The 27,566-nt window shown below is 37.4% G+C and overlaps 1 protein-coding gene across 1 annotated transcript in view; it reads left to right on the forward strand.

The window, feature by feature from the left end:
* PTPRN2 (protein tyrosine phosphatase receptor type N2) overlaps positions 1 to 27,566 on the forward strand; it is a 493,917-nt gene that overhangs the window by 229,677 nt on the left and 236,674 nt on the right. The window lies entirely within an intron of this gene.

Raw genomic sequence — 27,566 nt, forward strand, 5'->3', positions numbered from 1 at the left:
AGGATTTTGTGTTTCAGAATGAAATGTACTTTTGTGTAATAGTATCATACTGCTGAATTATATTCAAGTTTTTGATGTGTTTTTTGCTACAGTTGTGCTGTGAATCACAGAACCATAGAACAGTTTCAGTTGGAAGAGACCTTCAAGATGATCGAGCCCAACCTTTGTCCTAGATCTATCAACACCACTAAACCATGTCCCTAAGTCACATTTCTCGACCTCATTCTCTTAGATCACAAATATGTTTTTAATTTATCTGATTGCATAAATTAAAAAAAAAAAATGCTTCCTCAGTTCAGGTTTCCTTATTTGTTTATTTTCTTCTTCTTTTGCATTTCTGGCTGTTGCTGTAATCTTTTTTAGTTCTGTTTTTGTGACATACATTGCAGAGTGACTGAGTCCTCTGATGATCAAATGTTTCATAGAACCACTTGCAGCCAGCCAGAACTTCCTATTCACTGTTTGGTTAACTAAACCCAAGATTTATGGGGAGGTGAGCATCCCTGGGAAGGTTTTGCAAGTTATTGTAGAAATGACATATCATGTTTAATCTGTGAGGTCAGCTGAGCCTTGATGCCTCACACATTTTCAAATCGATCCTAGGCACCTGTAAGTAGATCTGTAAACCTATTCCTTTGAAGTGCATTGCCATGAGAAAGAGCTATATTACTGTGACTTTGGGAGCGCCTTTACTCCCACTGCAGTGCAAAGGATATCCACATGAATACTTAAGTGGGAGGTTGAAATTGGAATTGTATGGTTCACAGCATTTCATTTTAGAGGGACTAAAAAGCGTCCTTCTCTCTGTACAGTTTTTTTAATTTTCTTCTGCTGAATATCACTTGGCCTTTAGTTAACTGAAGGCTTTTTTTGTCTGCTGGAAATAAAATATCAAATTAGGTTCAAATAGCTGCCTTTTTATCCTGGCAGCTGCAGCTGGCTTCCTCTCACCTGGAACCTCTTTTAACTTGACACTAGGGGGAAAAAACTCTTCCCCAAAACCTCATATAATAACTTTTTCCACATTTTTCTGCTTTTGTGTTCTGTGGGGGATGTCAACCCTAGGATGTGAGGTCAGGGGGTGAAGCATGAAAATGTATACCCCATTGGAGAGCACAGAAAGTGCTGCTCCTCAGCACCACTCAGTGTAAGCCACTGAAAAAGAGGTAGATGACAGCCAGGTGCTGGCAGTGGGGGTGTCCCATGCACCACCAGCAACCAGCAGGGCACAGACACCGCTGCTGCTTGTGGTCACTGAAGCAACTCGCACACCATCACTGATCACTGCTCTTCCAGCTTGCTAGTTTTGCTCTCTGCCCAGGAAATGCTGAAGAACCTTTTTGTTGTCCTCTCCATTAATTTATCCTTGATCTTTCCGTCAGTTTCCACTGGGAGCCAAAAAAGCCCACAAGTCAGATCTTCCATTTAAAAGCAGGTTCAGAGAGTTTGTTCTGAATGTCACTACTTTTGTTTTCATGCTCCTGTTTTTCTTATATATTGGATTCCTCACCAAAGCCCCAGCTGTTTTCTCTTATCCTTTCTCTACGGTTTTACAATAAAGAAGCTGATGATGAAGCACGACCCTATCAGACATGTGGCAATCAGTGCACAAGAACTGAAGTACTGGTTCTCTAGTGTGCTTTACTGGCAAAGCCATTTCTTTCACTTTAATCAGTATTTTTATTAGCTTTTTCATCTGCACTGAAGCTTATTGGACTCTGCAGTTCTAACAAATGCAGGTTGTTACAAGGGCATGCAGAAGTGCATTTTTTTACGTGTCCCATAGGAAGAAATACAGAAGGGATTGCTCAGTTGATTGCAGAGATAGGGAAGTGGTGCATGACTATTCAGAGTGGATGTTATGATTTGTCTGGTTAAGTCTGATGCCAGCTGAGATTGCCATGATGACTAGAGGTGCAAATCCCGGAAGGTCAACCTTCACTTGAGCCGTTCCTGTAATGGACTTACAATATATTTTTGTGTTAAGACTTGGCTCAGTTTGAACTCTGCACTGATTGAATTACTTGATGAGGACCAGAAAACACAATGATTCCTCTTAGGAGTTTGTGTTTGATAGTACCCCGATCTCTAATTTACTGTGTGCGTGTGCTAGAATGCAAATCATTCTCGCAAGGCTGTATAATCAGTGTTTATCCTGACCTGTTATTTGAATAAGTACATTATGTAATGACTCTAATATTATAATTTTCTATTTTTTATGAAAATAATAGCTCTCTTCCTTAGCTAAATGGAGACTTGGGGCTGCTAGAACTGACACAATAGCCAGTATTTTCTTCTTCATATGCCTTTTTAAAAACTATCTTTGCTATCACACATCTTCTCTGTATGGTAATATTCTTATAGTTCTGATCCTTAAGGATGTGAGAGAAGGAAGAACTCTAATGATCAAAATACTTTTTTTAGACCCACTGTTATAGCTGGAAAAAGCAAGTAAACTGTATAATCCATTGAATAAAAGCTATTGCCTTCTTTTACGAATCTTGTCTCATAATGTGTGTCAACATAAATCACTTACCAGTGGGCAGGTTGGGGACAGATGAATATAGATGGTGTTTACAATTCTTCTTTTATAATAATAAAAAATAATGATGTGTATATTTGGTTGTATTCTGCTCCATCCTTCTAAGTCACTTTTTTCTTTCACAGCATGGAGCACATTTATCTACCGTAATCTAAACATCAAAAGTTAGACATGTGAGTCTGAGTTAGTCACTTTATATTCCCTTGTAGTCAGTACAGAGATACCTCTGTTTGCCTTATTTTCAGCAGAGCTTTTCCTTCTAGATCTACATATGTCTTTACAAAGATGATAAAGTGTGGGCTTGAACATCTAACTTTTGAACAGTGATTTATCGTGAATCCATGATGCAGCTTTGCTAGTTAGGGATATTTTTTTTTGTCTTTGCATCACTTAGCACAACAGGGCATTGGATCTGAATGCAATAGAAATAGATGGTGGTGGCAATACTTTTTCTCTAAGAAAGAATTAAACAGTCAGTAGAAAACATCCGAGTCTAAAATGTCAGCCAGGTAATTATTAGTTAGTCCTGTTTTTACATGGTCTCTTTATGTCCTGCTCCTTGGCATGGAACTTGCAATCGACACATAAATGTGTTTGCCTTGATCACTGCTAGCTTTCTCCTTCTGCCACTCTACACATCCTCTGTCCAGTGCCAGGGTAGTGCCAAACATACTTCTAGCTCATGCAAAAACTTGCATCATAGGTGATCCATGGAAAGCAAAGAGATAGAACCCTAAGCACTGATAATTCAAAGTTTTCTTTGCATCTCCTTCTGAGTTTGGAAAGCACAATACACTGGTACTAATAAGTGTGCGTGCATGCTAATACTAATAAGAGAAAGCATGGAACCTTATTGTTTAATGTGTAAAGCTTGATCTTTGGGGAACCATTTAGAAATCCATAGCATTTATATTTTGATACTAGAATATTCTTTGAAGCAAAGAATTAAATACTGTGACAAATACAAATCAAATACTGTGAGAAATACAGATCAAATACTGTTCCAAGTTACGTTGCACTTTGATTTGAAATAGTAGCAGTAAAATTACAAGTATTAGATGATCTGTGCAAGATGTGTTTCATCCACATAAGTGAAAAACACGGACAAGTAAGCAGACTAGTAGGATTTCTAAAATAAGGAGTAGATACCAAAATAACCAATAAGAAATAAGGCCAAATTTTGTCATGTGGTGAGTCACCTTGTTCTGACAACCATTGTTTTGAGTTGATGATTTTCTGTGACAGTGAAAGTAGATAACATTAATTTAAATGGTAGACTCTTACAAGCTCCAATTTTTTTTTAAAGGAACAAATAGTGATTATGACAAATGCAGAAGGAAAGCAAAGAATTCCTGGACTAATTTAACATAAGATCAGAACACGGCAATTTTACCACTCACAGCTATCTCCAATACTTTGTGTTTCTCTCCCAGCAATATCGGACGGGATGCTTACATTTTAGATGGCTAAGGTTGTGTCCTAGAAACACACTTTTAGTGTTTCTTCCTTCTGCATTTTTAGGTCTAGAGATAGTGTTTACTTTATTAACTGTATTTTTTAAGTTTGAAGTGGAATTATTCAGAGCTAGTGATATGTTTTATCTATGTTCATCAATTACCTCATTGTGACTTCAAAATCATTTATGTCCAGCCTATTCTCTTATAATATAATTAATTCACATTGTTGGAAGGTGAAGTAAATAAAAGAGATTTGAGGGTTTTATTCCACTACTACAATATTTTTCTCCATTTTTTGTCCATCTTTCTATGTAAATTTGAAAAATGTAGCATCATAACTCAATAAAAACTAGCAATGGTGCTAAGGCCAGCATGTACCTGAAAATATATGACCTATTGATATTTTTAAAATAGCTCTAGTGATTTTCTGGGATAAATAATTTACATGCCCATGAAATGTATTCATAGAGCTTCTTGCCTTCTTATAACTGTAAGATTTGAAAATAGGTTTGTCCTGTCAAGAGGTTCGTCTTCATTATCTATTCAAGGAGAATAACATTCTTGAGAGACTAAAAACAATAGAAAATTAGTTTTTTTACTTCTTTCTGCACATTCCTGTTAGCTTACTTCCTTTACCGCTGGTGTATGTGCTGATTATTTGGGATACATCACTAAGTAATATCCCACAATTGCAGCACCCTGAACAGATATCTAAGATAGCATTTAGTGAGCTGGCTCAGGTAGAAGAAGCAGGTTGATTATGTTATGGTGTTTTGAACTGATTTACCCATCTTCTCTGCAGGGCTAATTAGCCCAGGCAAAGTGCCAGGTTAAATGGTTCTGCTACCCAATGTAACCTGTTAAATGATAGCTCACGTATCTCTGCTTGCTGCCAAATTTGCTATGAGAAGTCATCTGGGCTACCAGCTACCAATGAAGTCCTGCTGGGGCCCTGGAGCAGCCATGGAGAGCCAGGCTTGCAAAGCGAGCTGAGCTACGCTGAGACACTTGGCTATAGCACACTTACGGTTGACCAAAAGTCTCTCAGGTGCCTGGGGGTTGCATACTATGTAATGTTGCATTCCCTGTTCAAACAGCTATGTGCTTTAAAACACCTGCTGATTTTCAGCCTGATTTTATATGAAGTATCCTATTCTATATGCATATAGGCATTTTTTCCCTTGGAAATTATGCTAAAAAAGTGTGGGTATTAGTATGCAACAATGATAAATATCCGTGTTTCTGTATGTGTATTTTTATTGAATTAAAAATTGTGTTTATGGGATATAGAACCATAGAACCATAGAATAGTTTGGGTTGGGATGGACCTTTAGGGGTCATCTAGTTAGTAAAAGATATGAAGTATTTGAAATACTAGTTTAGCAAAATGGCCATATCAGGCCATGATATGGCAGTCAGTTTCCTATGGCAAACATGTAATTTCTGTTGTCATTAATGGCAGTTACATATCTGCCATAACAGAAGAATAGTTCCTTGAGAAATGTGTTCTCTGCAATGTAACATTGCATATTCTGCACCAAATTACACCTCAGCACTTCAGGTGTTCAGCCATTCAGGAAAAATAAAACATTCAAATTGCTGAAGATGATTTCATGCTGTTCTTTACTCTCTGAAGGAGTGAAAAAAACCTCCAAACCTCTATAACATTATAAACACTATGCATTTTCCAATTCTTCTCTTTGCCATCTGTACAAAAAAAAAAAAAAGTCAACAGAACTGTTCTCACTGGTAAGCAAAATAATAAGAAACATAGGATGAGTAATAACGGGAATATTATCTTTTGCTTTTCTAAACATAGACTGCATGTATAGCAGCAACTTTTTTAAATGGAAATGCTCGCTGTTGACAGTGTAAATATGCATTTGAATTATATAATCCAAACCATTCTGCTCTTACTATTTCCAGCAGGAAACTCTTCCACAATCTAATAGATCACACCTTTAGGAATTTTTTTTTTCTTGAATTTATCTTAATGCTTCTTATCTGAGTTCCACCCCAGTACTGTGTAGAAATCTCTACGGACTTCCTGAGATACTTCCTCTTCTTAGTTATTTACACCCTTCAAAGCAAAGGTTCTGCTTTCCCAAAGTTACCCCACATTACCTTCATTTACTGCTTGAGATAGAACCTTTTGCTTCTTCGCCCTCTAGCTCATCCATTCAGACACAGATTCAGCAATCAGGAGGACTATGGGGTGGAGGCAAGGTCTGAAGGGGACTGGTGTTTACAAAGTAAATGCAAAGCAGATCAACATGAAACAAATTCCTGCTTGGTCAATAAGAAGGGCTCCATATAGTTTCCTCTAGAACCAGCAATGCTTTGCATTCTGGAGATATACAGAATTCCCAACTGTTTATTTTACAGGCTTTTTTCAAACAAACACAGAAAAGAATTTATCTTGTCTTACAGATCATTTACCAGTCATTTTTGAGCAGCTTCTTATACAGCAGTTCTCAAAGTGTTTAGTCCTGACTGTCAATGAAAATGCTATGGGAACCACTAGAACATCAAGGGTCACATGCTGATAACTTTAATGATACATTCATTTCTCAGAAATGCTTTAATGACTTCTTGGCAAATTTCAAGTAAAAGACCAAAGGAGTAATACTTTTGCAGTTATTTCTTGTCCTCAGAAGAAAAAATTAGTAGTTGTAATAAATAAATAAGCAGAGTTATTCGAAATGAGAAAAAGCCATCTCAGATTCTGACCCTGCATGTTCTAGTAATAAGGTCTATCAGCAAAGTAGGAGTTACCAAATCTAAAGCCTTTAAGATTAAGGAAAGACTTAAAGAGTTGAGATCAAAAACCCTGAAGCTTTAGTTCCTGAAGACCAAAAGATTTTTTTTTTTTTAAATGGACTGAATACTTGTTTGAAGACTTTGAAATGCTATGAGATGAGATAATGCTGTAAGACCACAAGAGCTCTGAGGCCTCAGACATTGTTGCCTTTGCTTTTTTGGGTCATTTGCCTGGATTAGTTTAGAGTATGCTGCACTTAAAAAAATCTCAAAATCCTCTCAAGAAATATCTTTAAGTTAGGAATAACAAAGTCCATGATGCCCAAAAATTATAAACTACAAAAAAAATTATTTAAAGCTCTTCAGAAAGGCAAGATGGAAAAATGCTGTGAAGCAGTGAAACAGGGTGCAGTTCTGTGTGGACTCAGTCTCACCAGGATGAAAAAGATTTTCCAAAATGTAGACAACACCAGTCATTATAGCATTGCGTTTCATTGATTTGATTCTCTCCTACCTCACATCTAATTTATAGCTGTGCAGCTGGTATGATTTAGAAACAAATACCTTGCAGAAACTGCAAATGACACCATATGGTGTCAAGGTATGGACTGTTGCAATTTATGAGCCAGAACATTGAACCAAAAAGGGACTGCAGTCAGAATTGAGGAATATGTTCACAAGGAGAGTGGTTTTTAAGGCAAAAGGAGACTATTCCAGGCCATTACCCTTGAACAACATAGATAAGTTACATAGGGAACCGAACACTACAGGCTGATGGTTCTTCCTAGGCACGGGATTGTCTGAATGCAATCCAAACACATTTGTTTTGAATCTAGAAAGAAAAGTGAAAATCCAGATAGAATCAGTTAAATCATGTTTCTCTACTCATATCCACATATATAGTTGTACTAAATGTATGCTAATTAATGTCCATGAAATACGGGAGGTCAAGATTTTGAGGGGAATGAGAAATTCATGAACCAGGCCCTGGACATCAGGAGATCAGATTTTGGCTTTTCAGGAAACTGGTAGACTAGATCCTGTGAGAGGCAACTCTAAAGAAAAACACAGCTCAGGAGAGCTGGCAGGTCTCCAGGGACATAAAGCACATGAACACTCTTTCCTGGAACTCAGGAAAATGAGATGTACCAGGAAACTGGCTTGGTAAGTCAGGACTGAGTTCCAGTGTAAGAAGGGTGTATACAGGAAGGACAGGCTACAAAGGAAGAATATAGAAAATATATAGAACCCTGGATGGTGCTAAGAAAGCCAATCTGAACTAGAGTTCAAACTGGCGAGGGACATCAAGGGCAACAAGAAGAGCTTCTACCACTGCATTAGAAGTAAAAGAAAAAAAAAAAAGGAAAATATGGGCCCACTTCTGAATGGGTCAGATGATTTAGTGACAGCAAATGCAGATTGGCAGAATTGTTCAGTATCGTTTTCGTGACCTGCAGCAAAAAGATCTCCCAAGCCTATATATGCAGAGGTAGTTTTCCAGGAGAAAAACTACGATCTACGCCAGTGGAAGACAATTGAGTCAAAGAACTCTTAAGAAATCTTGAGGTGGGAAAGTCCGTGGGTCAAGATGGATGCATACAAGCATGCTCAGAAAGGTAGCTGATATCACAGAAAGGCCTGTCTTCTTCAAAAGTTGTGAAGATTGGGGATTAAGACTGGGGAAAAGACAGTGCCACACCCGTCTTCAGAAAGAGCAAGAAGGAATGCTCCAGGAAGCTAGAGGCTGGTTAGCTTCACTTTGATCCCTGAGAAAATTATGGAGTGTGTTCTCTCAGAAGCTATTACTGGGCATGTGAAGGACAAGGTGGTGACTGGGACTAGCCAGCATGGATTAATCAAGGGTGAATCGTGCCTGACCAACCTTATTGCCTTCTGCAATGAAATGACAAGCTCTGTGGATAAGCAGAGAACAGTGGTTGTTATCTACTTTGACCTAAACAAGACTTTTGACATGATCTCCTGTAACATCCATGAATTCAAGTTCAAGCATTTCAGTCTCAATGAGTGGATTAGTGCAAGGGTGAAAAACTGCCTGAATTGTTGGAATCAAAGGGAACTAATTAATGGTTTGTACTCTGCCTGGAGGCCTGTTATGTGTGGAATAACACCGTGCAACTGGCAATATTTGCTAGAAAAGCAGAAAATGTGACAGCCAGGAGACAGTGTTGGAATTCAGGACCAAGATGTACCCTTGTGTCTGCGCATTGGCTGTCTGTCTAAATGCTTGATCATATTTGAGATAACAAATCTGCTTCCTTTAAGAAAGAAATAGGAAATGAAGGTGGGAGACTTACTGCAATGTTAAATTCTTTGCAACATGCAGAGAGAGAAGTAAAGGGGTCTTAAACATGCAGGTGTACCTAGAGGCTCTTGGCATAGTGACTCTGACAGGATACTCAAGCCTGTCCTCTGAGGGTTCCTTAGGGGACATATTAGGGTGAGGATGATAAGGGAGACATGTCAGGGATACGAGAAAAGTATGAGGTGATGTGGGGACTCCAGGCATCCTGGAGGACCTCTGAGGCATAAGAAAACCCTCAGACCACGGCAGAATTGCCTAATATTTCATAGTTCCTAGAGGAGTTTAAAAGGAAAAAGACACAAAACCAATGCATCATCACCGTATTTTTTCCTTTTGGCAACGTACTGAGGCTCACGTTAGGACAAATCTTTTAAATATGAATCAATTTCCTCTCAGAAATCTAAAACTTTTCTTTCCCACCGCTCAATTCTGTCATAATGACCTGTGGTATATAGGCTTTTATTATAGCATTATCATCTTTCCTTGCTCAACAGAACACAATTTGGAGTTTATTGTAATAAGTCCTGTTTCAGATGATGAATGGTCCACGGCGTTCATCCAAAAATTGTCACTGCTTACAGGAAGGATGTTTCTGAATACACAGTTCTTACTGTCCAAGGGCCAGCAGTCATGGTTGTAAACCGCGTTCTTAGTCCTTAGCGTGCCTTCCTCAAGTGCAAAAAAACCCAAACCACAGTTAGTTTTGATCTCAGTTTCTGCTCTACAAATGATGGCAGGATTTTCCCTTCAGATCTAGGAATAAAAGATCCTGAGGTTGTCCGTGTTTCAAAGGTTTAAACTACTGGGGGTGCTGCTAGCAGTTCAGCTGCAACACCTTGGACCAGTGCCTCACATTGGCCTTCAAACTGTGGTGACACAGCAGAGCTGCCAAACTCCCTAGGTTACCCCTGGCTTAGTTATGTTTGCACCACAGTCTGGTTTTTAACAGTGTTTCTGAATTAACTATACCCATAAAGGAATATAAGTATTGCATATTTAGTAAAGTTTTGCTTTTACAAAATAGTATCAATGACAATCTGTAAAGAAAATAACTAGAACTATGAAAATAGACAGAAAAGACACAGGTGAAGAATGAGTATGAAGCCATTTGCCTTGCTACAAGAGTCTTACTTCTGCCTTGTGCTATGGCAGGGCAAGTCGAGAACCTGTAATTGTGCTTGCTGACAGTCTGTCTCGAGAAACAAGCATTTGATTGTGATCATCCTTGACAAAGATATAGGGCACAAGCACCCATGGATGCCTAATTTATGGATTTTTATCTTGTTTTATAAACTGTCTGTAGGGTTAAATTGCTGAATAGGAAATACAAAGTGAGCTGGAGACAAGGTATTTGAAAATCAGAACTCAAGGAAGAGTAATAATAACAATAGACTGAGAAGATCAAAGAGCTAAAAGACTACTTCAGCTAAATAAACAAGGAAGCCTCTGACCTCTCTGAAATCCAGTAAGCTGGTTATCAGACTAAGAAATAACGTTGCTTTATCAGCTCATTTTTAAATGGGCCCAAAGTACCAAGTACAATGAATTGTTAGATGTGTTTATATTAAAGAACCCTTCAGTTAATCTATGATTTTATTGTTGCGCACTGATTGCTGCTGTTTTCTCAAAGGTGGCTTCTCCTGCGCCCAGAAGAATTTCCTTTACCTTTCTTCAGAAAAAGGCAGTTAGCTGAGGGTAAAGAATAATAGTGTATTTAGTCCAGTTGATTTCTTTAGTTCTTTACTTTTATTTACTTTTGCTTATTTCTTTTTATCCTGAACCCCCCCCGGTATTGTTTGATTACAAATTCCAGGCTGGGGTGAACAAGTTAAACTATTAGTATTTATAGAAATATTCTACTTTTCACTGCTGAACCATAGGATGAAATGTAGTGTCTCTGAGTTTGGCCTCAGGACAGTGAGGAATTTCCATTTCTGGCAATAGGCTGCTGGGTGACTCACAGCAAATCACTTTTATCTCACTGTTTCACAACTTTCCCATCTCCTATGGAAGACAAAGGCTTTTACTGACACAGGTATTACTGTATAAAGGGGATGTGTCTACATTATGCAATCTCTTTCCAGTCACAAAACAGGAGCATCTCGGTGTGACATTTATGTCTAGCTGAAATTGATGCGCAGCAGTTATATTTTGAATGAATTGAACTGAATGCCTATGAAAATGTAACCCTATAAAATCAACAGGGTAAGGTTCTCATTTGACAGGGCCCATATGGAGCACAACAGTCAAATTGGTGAGGCACAAAACAGTTATGAACTCACACCAAGATTCAGCCCTGAATCAAATCTGATTTATGACCCAAGAATTATGCACAGAAAACTATTATTCAAATTAGGCCTGACAAAGCCATAACACCAAGTTGTTTGGAGACAACTTCCAAACACATAAAAGAATTTTGTATAAACTCATATTTATATTTGTGTACTATTATTATAACCACGAATTATTCGGACACCTTGGCTCTCATCAGCCGGGTAACCAACACTATGCCTACTCAGCAAGTACTCAAACAAAACTGCAAAAGAGGAAAAAAATGCAAGCTCAGTAGGGAAAATGTCCTTTTTTGAGAGTTGAATTCTTAATAAAGTGAGATTAATTGGGCTGTATTTAGATGCAGGGATGCATGGGGATGGCTTCAGCTATGGGACTCAGGCAGACATGCTCCGATAGCTCTAGCTGCAAAATGTGAAATGTTATGTATGGCTCTTACTCATTTTTTCTGCCAAGGGCTATCATTTCCATGGCAGATCAACAGATTGGGGCATGTGTCCAGCCATCCCCTGTCACTGCCAGGCCCAGGGAGGGCAGACCGTGCCAAGATGCAGCATTTCACCTTGGCAGCTCAGACACCAACAGATATTCTGCTCTACAGTAGTAATTTCTGTGAAAGGAGTACCAGCTGCAACTTTTATTAGTAACATCTTAGGTTCCCCCAAGTATGTGCTCTAGACTTTGCCAGGGAGCTTGCCTGTTTGTAGATTAGATGCTGATTATATGAACAGTGGCAAGAATTGTATTAAAAAAAAAAAACAACTTTAAAATACATTTGAAGCAAAAGCTAATAATGGAAGAAAAAGATGTCTACTTACTTTGTTCTCACTTTTCATAAAGCCACTTTCTCAGGTTCTCCAAAAAATATTTGTTGAACATACAGGCAATGTTCCCTCCCGTGCTTGTGCATCTTCAGTTTGTACAAACGAAGACATTTTTTAACAGTGCCTCAATTTCAGATAAAGACTACTCAAACAGATTCAGTGAAATCACCAAATCAAATTATATTTGCTTTATTATAATCCTAAACATGCTCTGGATATTTAAAAAGAGTTGTATGGAGAAATCTGGGGTGGGGGGATATTGCATTTTGAGGGGTTTTTTGATAACCAAACCCAAACTTTAACTTGATTGGTAAATACCTAAAGAACAATTCTTTTATTTTCCTATATCTCCCTGCATTATTTCTAGTTAAGCTAAGTATTTGGTTTCAATTGTGCTTCAAGCCCTGTTGTGGCCTTTTCAGCAATTAGTTCTAGAAACAGGCTGGGCTGGACGATGAGCAGAGCAGCCCTGTGGAGAAGGACTTGGGGGTGCTGGTGGATGGAAAACTGAACATGACCCAGCAATGTGCACTCACAGCTCAGAAAGCCAATTGCATCCTGGGCTGCATCAAAAGCAGTGTGGCCAGCAGGTCAAGGGAGGGGATTCTCCCCCTCTACGCTACTCTGGTGAGACCCCACCTGCAGTGCTGTGTCCAGCTCTGGGTGCCCCAGTATAAGACATGGACCTGCTTGAGTGGGTCCGGAGGAGGCCATGAAGCTGATCTGATCAGGGGCCTGGAGCACCACCCCTGTGAGGACAGGGTGAGAGTGTTGGGATTGTTCAGCCTGGAGAAGAGAAGGCTCTGGGGAGACCATAAGTTCTTCCAGTACTTAAGGGGACCTACAGGAAAGGTGGGGAGTATGGTGATAGGGTAAGGGGTTTAAAATGGGATCAGCATCTTGAATATGACAAGAAATTCTTGATTTTACTACAAGTAAAATAATGAACATTGTCCTTTTGAAAGTCAAAATTAATAAATAAAATAAAAGGTAAATAAAATTAAATTAAAAGCTACAAGTGTGAAAAAAGACCTAACGCCAAAGTTAAATCCAGTAGTCAATTTAATTGCTTTGTGGCTTGTCTAAGGCTGAAAACATGTTATATAATATTAACCAGTAGAAAAAAAATAGGTTATTTAAATATTTTAACTTAAATGATTTTAAAAAAGCAACCTCTGCCTAGTCTATGAAAGATATTTCAAAGTAGTTTCTTTTTCATAGTCTACTGAGTATTGTAAATACAAGTAATATTTGTAGTTTTTATAGTCTCTGGTCCAAAAGCCCAAACTGTCATATATCTGTCTCTGTATTACTACCCTGTTTGCTGATAACAAGCATAATGATAGAATAACTTGTATGTCCTTCTCAAATATTACATTTTAGTTAAAGCAGGATTTAAGCTCGTTGAGGTCAGTTCGAACTTTCGTTGGATCTGCTAAATATTCAAGGTAAAGGAAGCCTTTCAAAATATGAAATCAATACATGCACTTTGTGGCATCAGATGGTTGGTCCTTCTTTGATGCTGCTCTGCTTTTCTATCCCAAGTACTTCATGTTCCACACCAAAGGCGACACTTCGCTTTGAACAACTGGAGTTCAAACTGTGCGTAGAAAACATATTTAGATACTCTGAGTGCTTTTCCCTTCAGATGTATTAGGCTTTAGAAAATGCTATTTTCCTTTAGCTCTAACACTACTGCTGCAGAAATAATAATTTTGAAGTGTGGCAGAGTGTATTTTAAGTACATAGTAAAATTTCACAAGTAATAATATGATAGTTTAAAAGAAGTAGGTAAATGCAGTACTATGATCGATATTATAATGAAATTGTATTTATATGTTCAAATTAACAAATAAGTGGTGTATTTTGATCCTTTTAACGAATTGTCAACACTGCCTGCAGTTCTATTTAGATAGGTTTACGTCCTTGAAGTATTTTAACTACTAATATAATTTTCACAAAGTAATAGTGCTATATTTAGAAGTTAATTTTATATTAATTATTATTTAAGTATTAATATATTTTGATTTAATTTAAAGATTGTAATTTAATGCAAGATTATAATGCATTATTAATGTCTATTATTTAATGTTATTTGTAATCTCAAACATCTTGTTGATCTTTTTAAATAACAAAATAGATGGGTAGATCATTATACAGTGTGAAATTAGGAAAATGAAAGAGATGCATCTTTTCCCTGTTATCTCTGTTTCTCTTCCTTCCTTTATTGCATTTTGTTTCACAAGATATTGAAGATCTAATGAATATTCAAATATATGCAAATCCTATTCCAGCACCATACATCATACACACGAAACACATACACTTTACATAGAATTACATCTTACATGTATCTCTATTTTACAGGACTTTGGTGCCTTTATCTGATATAGATAGTTTTTTGTAGGAATTACATTCCCAACTTGACACAAGGAATTGTCCAGATACAAAATTACACAACATCTAGTTAAGTTGGCTATCAAAAACAAGAGATGCAGTAACTTGTTAATTATCTTGTATTCATCTCCTCACCCATCCTCCATGTTTTTCAACAAGCCTCCTTTCTCCTTCATAGCTTCCCTTGCAAAACAGTAGGATGTTCAGATTCTCATTCAACCTTTGGTGAAACTAGTTGCTAAAAGTTTCTCATTTTTTATATGTGGTGCAATGTTACCTGGAGGAGCATCAATTCTTCCTGCTATGTGACAATGTAATATAGAGAGCTGTGCTCTTTTGCTGGCGCCTCCATTTATATGAATTCCCACAACAACCAAATCCTTTCAGGATAAACTTGGAGGCCCTTGTTCCTCCTGATAATTTGTCAACTTTGTCTGTTCAGCAAACTTTTTTTGGGGAGGTTTTTTGTAGATCTTATCAGAAATTGATTAAAATCTATTCTTATAAAACACAAAACTGTTGGGTTTTTTTAAATGAAAATATAAAACCAGAAATGTTTCATTATTTTGAAAATAGGCTGCTGTGTACTGAATGAAGCAACTCATATATTAATGTATTTAATATAACATAATTGCAGCACAAAAAAGCAATTTAATGACTCAGAAAAAAAAAAACAATGCTATAGTCTGTACTGTCCTTGATGATTTAAAATTAATGAAATATTTTACAACTATTATTTGAACTCTTGTATTCTTTTGCTAGATTAAGACAGTCTTATCACTGTACGTCAGTATTACTCACTGCTGCATTATATCCTAATGCAAATACAAATATATGGATGGAGGAAAAATACTAAATTATTTTTAGGAGAAAACCTGAAATTAATTTTGAGTTTGAAACTACAGTCTTAGAATTATGGGAAAACACCATTGTAGAATTTTACCTTTCATGTTACAGTCTGTGTGACTAAGACTGTGGTTAGCAGAGACATCCCCTTCTCTGCATCTTCATTTTTTACCCGTTAATTTGGTATTCCCCTTCCATGTGCAATTGCCTACCTATTTCTGTGTAACACAAATCAGTTCCTTGAATCTTTGCTGCAAACCCCAACTGCTTTTGGTGTATCATGGCTGCCTGTCAAATGGATGGTGGTATTTTATTTACATGTGAATGATGTCTTTCTGAGAGTTGATGAAGTGCTCCCTGGAAGTGTGTCTCTCTCTACCAGCTATAGGGAAAGAAGGCAAGAAACTTTTACTAAATGCCTAATTTTCAGATGTCTAAAACTACATTATTAAACCGTCTTTGTAATACAGCTTGTAAAATACAGGGAGTAGCCAAACATAATCTGAAGTCCTGAGTAGTTTTTCCTTTACCCTCATCCCTCTGTTTCTGTGGGTCCATCTCTCTTCCTCATCTACTTTTGTGTCTACCTGCTTTGTGCTTTGGCTGCAGTAAAGAACAGTTATGCCCTTTGATCACCTGCCATTTATGTAGTGATATTACACTGCTTCAAGAAGAGACCTTTCTTCATACTTGAACAACTGCATATTATTCCTTTCTTCTATATATTTTTTGTCTGTTCTAATATTATTGACTTCTCTAAAAAATATACCTTTTATTTTTTCATTATTCACATAATATTCCATTTTTTAATCTTTTCAGTCTCTCCAGTTTTGCTGTCGTAATCTAGTTCATCTGTGTGATGACCATGCAGAGTTGTGTGCCACAAAAGCTAAGCCCAAATGTTAGTTTGCTTAGAATTTTCCCAAATTCCTGTGTTTCTCTTCTTCACTCCACTCCAGTGCTTTTGGACCGTGATTCACCAGCTGAACATGTCTTAAAGTACATTGCTGCATAAGAACAAACTGAACTAGAAATAAAAATGCTCTGCTGAACCCAGGTCTGAAAGATGATGGTACCCTTGAGGACAGCCTTTCCTCATAAAAACATACAGTACCTATTTCAAGGAAGGGTCTGTCAGTATTTTGGAAATGTCAGGATGGAATCACACAGTCTGTTGTGAAGAAACGCTGTCTTTAATGATATTTTATATATATATATATATCTTAGAAAAATTTGAGTTGGAAGGGACTTCTGGAGGTCATTGAGTCCAACAACCAGTGTAAAGCAGTGCCAAATCCGAAATTTGGCTGCTTGAGGCCCTGCTCCACCTGTATTATGGAAATCTCAATGAATAAATATTCTACAGTCTCTCAGGGCATCCTGTCCCAATGCTCAACCATCACTTACTCACTAAGAAAATAGTTTTTTGCTTCTGTCCAACCAGAATGTCCTTGTAGCCGTTTGCCTCTAGTCTTTTTGGTATGAGTCTGCAAAAGTCAGCAGCAGTTAAATCATGGTTTAGACTTCTCTTCTCCAGGCTGAACAAATCCATTGATCTCAGCCAATCCTTGAATTCATGCTCCAGTCCCTTTGGTGGCCCTTCTCTGGTCTCTCTCTGGTTTGCTGATGCCTCTTGTGCTGGAGACCCAGAACTGGAAATAAAGAACCTGAAACATGAGTCGGACACCAGGTAAAAAATCAGTAGCTGCAAAACATTGCATCTGACTAAATAAAGCAAAATGCTGGTGAAGTTCTGTGAAGACAAAGAACGAGACAGAAATGCCCTCCATCTCCACAGTGTACAGCAAAGCAACAGAAGGGCACAAGGGAAATTCAAATTATGAAACATTCTTGATGAAATATTAATAAAACCATACTATGGTGTTAATTGCTATAATTTAACACCCTGTATGGTATAAATATTTTAGAAACATGGTAAAATGGAACATTAAGAAGGGGTCAAGGGATAATAATATACATTAATCTTGATTGGAGGAGATGTATACCTCATACTTAATTTATGTTTCTACTACTACTGTTCAGTATTCATTTTTGAAGAGTAGTGGGTGGAATAAGCTATATTTATGTATCTTATATTGAGACATACTTGTTATGTGTGTATGTGTAGATTATTGTAGGTATTTATAATATAAAGGGCTCTGGCGTATTTTATATATATATAAAGGAATTTTAAAATGCTTTTACAAGAGCAACTTCTCCTTTAGAAATCAGTCACGGATCCAGCAGTCTACAAAAGCAAGTGGGTCAGGAAATATGCAAACCATTTTCTCACAAAATTCTTTCCTGAGGAAGTCATTATCTGTACTGCCCTTGTAATAGCCACCTTTCTTTTTCAGTAGCAAATATTTCTTTTAAGACTAGTTTCCATATATTTGCATCAAGAGGAAGCTCTGGAAACAAGCCTGCACTATGGCTGTGCTGTCAGGGAAGGAAGAGCTCTGCAAGGCTGGCTTCTTGCACAGCCTTAGGTGTACTTTACAGCCTGCCTTGGTCGGAGAAAGTCTGCCTGCCAAATGGAGCAGTCATAGAGAAGTCAGAAAACATTTCACCAAGCTTTTAACCGTCCTATAGATTTTCACCCCATAAGGAAGCTATTGTGCTAATTTTTTTCAGAAAATAGCATGCAGAAATTGCTTGAAATTGCTGGCACTCTCATAGTGACCTATGCCCATGTATGCATAAAGCAGATAGGCATTTCATTTACATTTATTGTAAATTGTATGCAGTAATGATTTCTATGTCTTAAATTGCATAATCCATACAAGTCTGACAGTCTCATAAAGGCTGTGGGCCAATGTCCTCTTCTGAATGCATCACTGCCAATGAAAGAGGTTATCGTACCCTTGACAGAGGTTACTTCTGTCTTGTATCTGCTGGTGGAACTGCTCCTGTGATCACTCTCTAAACTGTATCAGTCAAAATTTACCAGGTAAGATCATATAGTTTAAGTAGCAGATTTTTTGCTAATGATGCGCATTGTGCCCCCCAAAAAAAGGATAGGGGGCTACTCACAAGAGTGTGTAGCTGGCATTTTGATGGACAGTAAACTCTTTCACCAGCAGGGCTAGCTCCTGGTGCAAGGTATTAGTCCACAGCCTCGCGCTTGTGTCAGTTCATTTGTCTTCTTTAGTTCTAATATTTCTGCAGTTGCTTATGATTTCTTTAAAAAAAAAAAAAAAAAGCATGACAAATGCTCTGCTTTCTGAATGTAGGATTCTCCCACAAAGTGCAGAGATCTGAGATACAGAACACCATTTTGTTCAATGAGAGGTTTATAATCTGACTTCTAATCCACTCGGATTGAACTGGCACCACAGGGAGCACGACAATCCAGGTATCCTTTTTTACCCTTTGTAGGGATGTCCTAAAAAACTGTTTTCATAGCATTGTTAGAAAAGAGGTGATGCCAGCAGAAACTCATGCCAACACGTGCTGGGTTAAGCCTGCTGCAAGAGAGACCTCTCTGTCACACCAATTACAGAAAAGGAAAGCTTTGCCTTTGCTTCCAGCACTTCTGGGAGAGCTGATCAGAGTGCCCTTTGCTGCCATTTCTCCTTGTTTTAAACTCTGCCAATAAGTCTCTTCTGCTCCTCTAAACAGTGAAACAGTGAAAGTGCTGCAGCTTTTCAAGGATTTATAAGGCTTACCTGATCACATCACTTTCTGTGCCAAAAAAATAAGAGAAAGAATGTGGTGTGGATGCTTTGCTATTCTGCTGTCTCGTTGCCTAGTATCAGTTCCTCGTTATCTGTAGTCCTCTTCGTAGCCATTTGCTGTCTCCAGTTGTTTGGTAGATAAAAGCTCTTTTGCACAGGAACCACCTTTTAGTGATGTGTTTGCACAGTGACTTTCCTACAATGATCCTGGCCATGAGAATTTGTAGGTGTTGTAGTAATAACAGAAATATTTTGGGTATCCCCAGGATCTGCAAAGCAGCCATTCATATGCTTAGATGTTTCCTGTTAAATCCTTCTGCTCGTTCCCATCAAATGTGCATACACACACAGGCTCATGCAAATTCTGTAAATGCACTTAGGACCCAGTTATCTCTGTAGGCAAGCATTTATCTTCCTTATTTTGCACTTCACCCATCCAAGGATAGACATAATGCTTTTTTATTATACGATTAAGGTTTATATTCTTTAAAAAATGTTGGGCCTATATTTCTGAACTGTAAGCAGGCTTCACTGATTCTTCCACTTTTTGCTGATTTTAAAAAAATTCTTTTAGAGGCAGCAAAGTAGCCTTTGAAGCTTTCATTAAGGCAGAATTATGAAAAATTATTGTGAGAAACAATGGGTAAGTTAGCATCATCCCTATTCACTCTCACCTGAAAGCTTTATTGTGACTCCTGTTACTAGTGGCATCCTTGGTAATAAATATTTTCATTTTGTTCTGAGACACAGCAAATGGATTTTGTTAGTGAATGACCTTGTGCATTAGCTGTGTTATTCATGATTTAGTGAGCCAGTCAGTTGAAATATTGTTAATGTTTTCCCAACTCAGCCTTGTTACGTTTGTGCCACAAGGATGACATTAAGTGTGGTTGTAGATGAATAACAAATAACATGGCTTGAAGTTGTGTTTTGGGTCATTAAAGAAATGAACCTACAGGGTACACTTTTATTAACTGAGGAAATGACTGAAAAAATGACAGATCTTGAATGTGTATTTATTAAAAATAACAACACTTTGGCATGCTGAGAATTAGTGGTAGTACCCCTCAAATTTTTCATATACCAGTGCAAACACACTACAATGTCCATCCAAAGGTTTTGACAGATTTTAAATAAGAGTAAGAACAGTTCATACATTTCTGTCTGTTTATATGAGAAGACTCAAAGTGATACAAGCAGGAGAATGCGAAAGAAGTACAGCATAACAGAGATGGGGACTAATAATTAGAAGCCAATATGTGTATTTTTAAATACTATAATATCAAAAAGAGGGTCAGTGTATTTTTCAGGGAGGCCCTCAGGAGGACTGAATTGTTTCTTTAAAAGAGCAACGACTGTTCTTGAGCCTCTGGTTTGTTTTATGTTAAAAAATAATAGAAGTTATAGAATAAAGTGACTGGTAGGCTTCTGGAGAGATGATTTCAGTCCTTTTGCTTATTCCAATAACACATCATCTATTCTAAAGAAACCACTTGAAGTCCATTAAATTCCAGATAACTGGCTTTCCTGAATTCTACAAAGCTACAGCCATAAGTAGCAACTTCCAGATCACTTCAATAGTTCTTTCTTGTTATAAACCACCTTAGTAAATATTGCTAGAAAAGTGAGAACTGGGGAGAAAATTGTATTTTAGGTACTACTATTGCTGGACACTAGATAGGTAAATATTTTTGCTCCTATTAGGTGGAGATGGCCATAGAAGCTTATGATTTTTCTATTTTTTCTAAAGCATTGAAAGGACAAGGAATGGATCTTAGGTAAAAGTTTATATTTTTAAAGAGGACAGATGGTTCTTATTTAAATATAATAAAACACCAGAAGGAGATGTAGTGGATAACCTGAGGGATCAAAATGAAGTATATGGAAGGAGAGAATATTCAAATAGAAGCAAAAAGCAGATACAAAACTGGAATATGTCGCTATCCTTGAAAAGCTGAGTAGCTGCTATTATCTGTTTGATTTTTGGTAGTATTTTCACTGCAAGAAAATTAAAACAATCTGTTGAATTATTGACTATAAATAAAAGAAGGCAGCAAAACTGTTCTTTTATAATGCTATTCCAGAAACCTGTCTGTTTAAAAAGAAAGAAAAGAAGCTGGGGGTTTTTTTAAGCTTATTTTGTGGAGTGTTACTTTCCAGTGTTGTGAAGGTGAGGAGGCAAAGACTCCTCTGGACTGCACTGGAAGGGCTGAGAGAGGTCCAAGTGGTCCTTCTTACCCACTCATCCCCTGGGACCATGAATCTTGCTTTCTAATTTGTAAATGTTAAGATTAAACATATGATGGTGACTTTAATTTTAAGCTAACTGGGACTTTAAAAAGTATAATTAAAAGTTGATCTAGTCGATAGCAATCAGCCTAGAAAGAAGCTTGGTGAGAAAAATTGTCTGTGCTTGCACCAGCAGTCATGCCACTTTGGTCTACTTGAATGTATTCTGCTTTAGCTTCAGTTCAACATACTGCAGGTTGTTTTATCTGAATTTTCCATACAGAGTTGAAACTTGTCAAAGAATATTTATGTGAACAAATTTTGATGTGAAAGGTGAAATGACACTTCATTTTTTCATTTTCTGCTAACACTGGCTGAATCAGTACACCTTTAGCTATAAATAATGGATAAGTGTTTTAAGTATGCAAGCATATCGTTACACATACATGCGCTGCACTCCATCAAGTAATGTGCAGCATTGAATTGTCACTGTTAAAATGGCAACAGTATTAAAAATTGTCATTGTAAAGACCTCATTTAAATATATTATGTATTTGTAAAACATACATAGCCAAAGTATGGTTATTTTGTTGTTAGTACTCAAAACTCTTCTACTGATGGACATCAACTTCCTTATATTATTTACGAGAATATTTTTGATAAGGGGTTTCTGAAGCTCTGCAAGAAAGTATTTAGAACAGATAAAGGCTTCTCATTTCTACAGTTCTAATTCATATAAACTGGTTTTGTTCATACTTCAAGAACCATCATTTTGACACTACACCTTGAAAATTCCTCTCTGTAGCCATGGCATTGTCTATAGGACTGTTTTACTGCTGAAGTATTTTGCAGCTTGTATACATATATTTCTTACAAGGGTATGCCTGTGGACAAAAAGAAAAATTGGATTGTTTGACACAACAGGCCTTTCCAGGCCTGTATTTATATACGATAAAGAAACAAAAATACCTATCTCAGGATGGGATAAGTCAGTATCTGGCAATACCTGTTTACTTCTCTTGACTAGTGAGGGAACCTTGAGTGATTTTTTTAGTTGAGTCAGCAAAGTTAGTAGAGATGGATCCCACCTTTAATAAAAAAAGCTCCAGAGAAATACAAAAATGTTACTGCGTATATCCCAAACTCCTTCACTACAATTTAAACAGCAGTGTGCTCGTTTTAAAGGACCGCTATAAGAAAACATACAGCTATTTATTAAATAAGTAAAAATAAATCAATTCAAGCAGTCAGGCAGGAAGAATATATTTAAAATACATACCTAATCTATGCAAACAGGCATCTATGTGAGGTCCTGATGTATCACGCCTTTGCCGCTCTACCCTTGAATATTATCTGATCATGTAGGGATGTGGGAGGCAGATGGTTTAGAGAGGGGAAACTGAGGTTATTTTAGTGAATGAGTTTAAAAAAAAACACAGCACTTGTCAGCTACTCAAGTATGGCCAATTTTTATTCTTATGGCAACATGCAGTGCTGTTATTTGCCTGACAAATGGATTTGATGTGTATTTTTAGAATTAAAGACAAACAGAGATGGAAAATTCCTTGACTGTGTGCATGGAGATTTGGCTGTCTTGTACCAAAAACTGTGAGAATGCAAAGGTGCATTGTGAGTGGTGAGCATGGCCTGAGTTTCCATCTGAGGGTTTTATTGGCTAGAGCAAGTTGTAAAGGATGGGGCCCTCAAAATTGCTGGAGATGCAGCAAGGTACTGCATCTGAGCAGGTTGAAAGCTGAAATGTTGATATCAAAAATTAAATTAATGCACATGAGATTGAAAGAATATCTAATTAAATAATTTAAAAATTACTTGAAAATTTAATATGACATAATATTTAGCAGGCTGTCGCTAGTCACTAGTACAGCTATGCAGCTTTGACTTTTCTGCAACCATTTTGATTCCAGGCCTGGCTGCCAGTTAACTAGAAATTACACAAGAAGCAGCTATCTCTTCAGTAAAAACTGGAAGACAAAATACCTTTGCCTGCAGCCTGTGTACTTTTTCCTCACAAATTGAATTGTAAAATTTATTAAAGGGACCCTTCTTCTCCTTGTGTCTGGCCACCTGGATTAGTCATGTTTGTTTCAAGCTGGAGTATTTTGAATGTTTATGTTGTGGTTTTGACTTATTTACTTGCAGGCTGAGCCAGTCCTGCCCAGACAGAGGAGTTAGTGATTCACAGGCTGTAGCCCCTGGAAGAAGTGCTCAGGGCTGGGCACAGGGTCTCCACACACCGAAGTCGGGGAGAGTTTATCTTATACTCCAGAAAGCCTGTTCTTCTGAACATGGTTGTACTTAAGTATATAATTTGAAGTTCATTGAAGTACTTTTTAATTACATCCAACAAAGGAAAGTGAATGAAGTGGGAAAAACCTATGTACCACTGGGTTGTTCTGTAGAGAAAAGCCTTGGAGAGCACTGAACTGACAGTGTGGTTTTCCTTTGTCCCATCCTCATTTAGTGATGTGAATGCCTCAGCAGTTTCAGAAGGTACATTGACTGCGCAAAGACAGGTTTACTCTGGGACTGTGTTCTTCTCAACAGGGAAAGAGCCCAAATATTATAGGAATCCGTTTTCATTGAACTGTGAGGGACAAAGATTTTAATATCTGCTATGTATATGCATGGCGCAGTGCGTGGGTCTGTCAAACATAAAGGCAGTCTTTCTGGTCCACCCTATGAAGAAGCTTTCCATATAATCGGGGGGCTCTTTGTAGGGGAGAAGAAAGCAAAAATTAACTTGAAGAAAATAAATGCAACATCTGCTTGCCTTAGATCTGGGAAACATGTTAAAAAGTTATAAGATGAAATAAACACTTACCATCTTTCTGGATTTCCCTTCCTCCTTTTGCCTTTCTTTTCCTCAACGCTGGGAAAATAAATGAAATACTTTTGCATGTGTCTCTATGAATGGAGCTTTGCAACAAGCCGATGCGAAGAAGACAGTTGTTGTATAATTCATCTGACAGCCTACAGTAAATCTGAGTTAATTGCCCTCTGTCACTTTATTGACTGGAGGTCCAGTCAATATAGTTAGTGAGCCTAGGGCATGAATTGGCTCATTCTAAAATGGGCATGTAATAGAGGTCAGGGGAATAATATGTCTATAAATACTTTTTTTTTTTTTTCTACATTTAATTAAATACAGCACACCCTGAAAGTCAGAGTCACAACAGTAACACCACCTTCCCACAATACCTTTCATATCTAATGATAGTTTCTCTTCTGGAGCACATAAATCCTGCAGCAGCACAGAAGACAGACTGAGGAATCTTCCTGCAGAAACTCTTCCCTTGTCTCACTTGTGCCAGTGTGTGCTCCCGCAAGTAAGCCGGAAGGTGCGGTTGTGCTTGGCAAACTGCTTTATAGCAAACCTTTGTAAAACACTCGTTTCTCAGGGCTGCCTTCTTCCAGAAATGCTATAATGAGACTGGAGGTCTGCTCAAAGCCCTGTATAACTTGCTTCTCCTAGTAACCGACGGACTCTAAGGTTAAACCTGCCAACTACGAAACTAGACGCTCAAGTTCCTGACTATGCCACTGACAGATAACGTTGCTAAAGAAAATAAATGTTAGCCCTCAGAAACCACATCAGACCTCCCTCAGGTTAGTGAATGCTATGAACAGTGACAATCCCTATCCTTAAACACTCGGTAGCACCCTCACCGTGCTCTCTAATAGAGCAAAGCCATTAAGTTGTCCCCATTGTAATTTAGATCACAGAAGAGTCTTCCATAGATTCTTTCATGTTAAAATAACTGGTATACAGAGAGTAGGCAAAATTATTCCACAGTAGCTACGTGCTTAATTATATGGAATACTGCATAAATTGTCAAGTGCAAAGAATTATTCTGATAAATTAAAATACTAATTAAATAGGCTATTGCAGAATTTTGAGAACATTATAGGGCTTTGCTTCTTCAGGTAATTTGCATATCCTTCATCTAGTGAATATAATTTAAAGACCTCCTTTTTTGTGTGTTTGGAAGCCCTTTTTGTTTCAGTGGAAGATTAAAAAAGGGATTTATATGTTGCTAACTGGGTTGGTTTTTTAGTTTTGGGGAGGTCGTTTGCTTTTTTTTGAATAGCTGTTTTATATTATGCTTCTTTGCTGATGAATTTGTCAGTTCTCCATTAGTATTTCAGAACTTTAAACTCTGGACATAAAAAAATCAACTTTGATGGAATGTGCAATATACTATGTTACCCAGAAATATCATTTTCAGTTCATAAAATTTGCAACAGAAACATCATCTGCTGTATATTTGTGTTGGAATAAAAGCTAGCAGGTAATACACTAAAATGTTTTTTTAAAAGTTTAGGCCAATTTTCAAAGGATTAGTAGCTTGTTCTTAATATCTGAATTTATTTTCCTACTGCTTCTTCCTCACCTATCTATAGGCTGTCAACTATGTTTTATTGTCTTAAATTCTCGATTATAGTTGTGCGTAGAAAAAGTTAAGTAGTTATATTCACTGTTCAGCAGCTTGAAGCAGCTGCTTGATATGTAGTTGATGCTTCAGCTTCAGCACCACTGTTTTTGACAGAATTTCTTAACCTTCCTGAACTGCTTGTGGAGTTCAAGGTTAGCTAAAATATGCTCCTGTACATGCCAGGAGTGAACATGCCGGAGACTGTCTGCTGTGTCTCTCTCCACAACCTGACAGTGCCTGAGCTTCACCATTTTCAGGTTATGATTTAATCAATAACACATCGTGCCTTCATGCCTCCTAATTTTGGCAGGGTTTATGTTAGCATGGCTGTCAGAGCTGTCCTTTGTGTTTCAGCCAATATCAAGGGAGAAAGGAGGGTGTTAAGTAAACTTTTTTTTGTTTTTTAATATCAAAGCTTCAATAATTAAAGTCTGCAGGAAACCTATAAAAAGGAGGTCAAATATGTAATAGTAATTATAAAATTCAGCAATTCAGCAGACCAAATATTTTCTATTAACTGTTCATGTGGTAGGAAATTACACACTGGGATTTAAGCCTTGTTGTTTACTTATATCCGTTTATTTTGCAGCCACTCTGCTGTGCAGTTTTCTTTATCCTAAGCTACCAAAGAATCATTTCTTGGACTATTCAGTTTCTTTGAAGAAGGCTGTGGAGCTTTCTGGTTTTATATATCTTCTAAATTTTTTCATTTGGTAGAAATCTGCCTTTAATGTGTATGCTGGGTGTGAGGCAGTCAATGTGGTAGCATGGCACACCTTTGCAATGAAATGGCAGAGAATGTTATTACATGACATGGCAGGTCAACAGCCATCAGTGAAGCAATACAGTTCAGAGTTCATCTTAAGGCTGAAAATCAGGTGTGTCAGCAAAGATTTACTTATTTTTTGGAAAATCATGCTGCACAACATATACAACACAGTGAAAGTACAGCCTCAAATCACATGGTCCAGGCAACTCTCCTTCTCATGTGGTCTCTGTGACTCTGGGTGGAATAAATATGTTTGTGAATGTCTAAAGCATGGCATAAGTATTAAGTATGAGAGTACTGTATGCAGTTTTTAGGCTATCATCCAGCAAAAGATGCATTTAAGCTTTCTCAGCTTGGGACTCTGTGTTCCTATCTGCTTAATCAGTAGCATATTAAAAAGAAGCGAAACTAAAGCTCTGTGGGTCTAAAAGATGGACAGGGCTTTCCTCTCCATTTAAATCACAGGCCATATTCATGCCTTGCTGAAAGCAGTCAGAAAAGTTTCTCTGTATTAGAATTGCTTGGGGTTTCACTTCTTGAGTCTTTGCACGTACAAACTCTTACCAAAATCTTTCCACATTTTGGATATATGAGGTGAGATTGAGCCCTAATAATATGATTTGCCCTTGAAATAAATTCGAATCATTTGTGTTGCACTTTAGACAAACTAAATAAAGTGTCCGTTCACAATAATACTGCTTCTGAGAATTGTCCACTACAATGTTTTAAATATATTTTGAAGAGCAACAATTAAAGAGTAGTTTTCTCAAATGAAAGAAAAATATATTCCTTTCAATATTTTTATGTAAATTTACAGTGTACAATATATGCTAGCACACTTCTTGCTCTTTCTGGTAGGAATGTTTCCTTTAGGCAACTTAAACTGAGAAGCTGAGTCTATCCAAATTGTGTCCATAATCAAGGGAAAGAGATAGGTGCCTGCAGATGTGTGTAAAATACGTGGGATTACTCATCATATTAGATTCCATCCCTTTC

The sequence above is a fragment of the Leptosomus discolor genome, chromosome 6, assembly GCF_034619465.1.
Source record: "Leptosomus discolor isolate bLepDis1 chromosome 6, bLepDis1.hap2, whole genome shotgun sequence".
NCBI classification, from domain to species: Eukaryota; Metazoa; Chordata; class Aves; order Leptosomiformes; family Leptosomidae; genus Leptosomus; species Leptosomus discolor.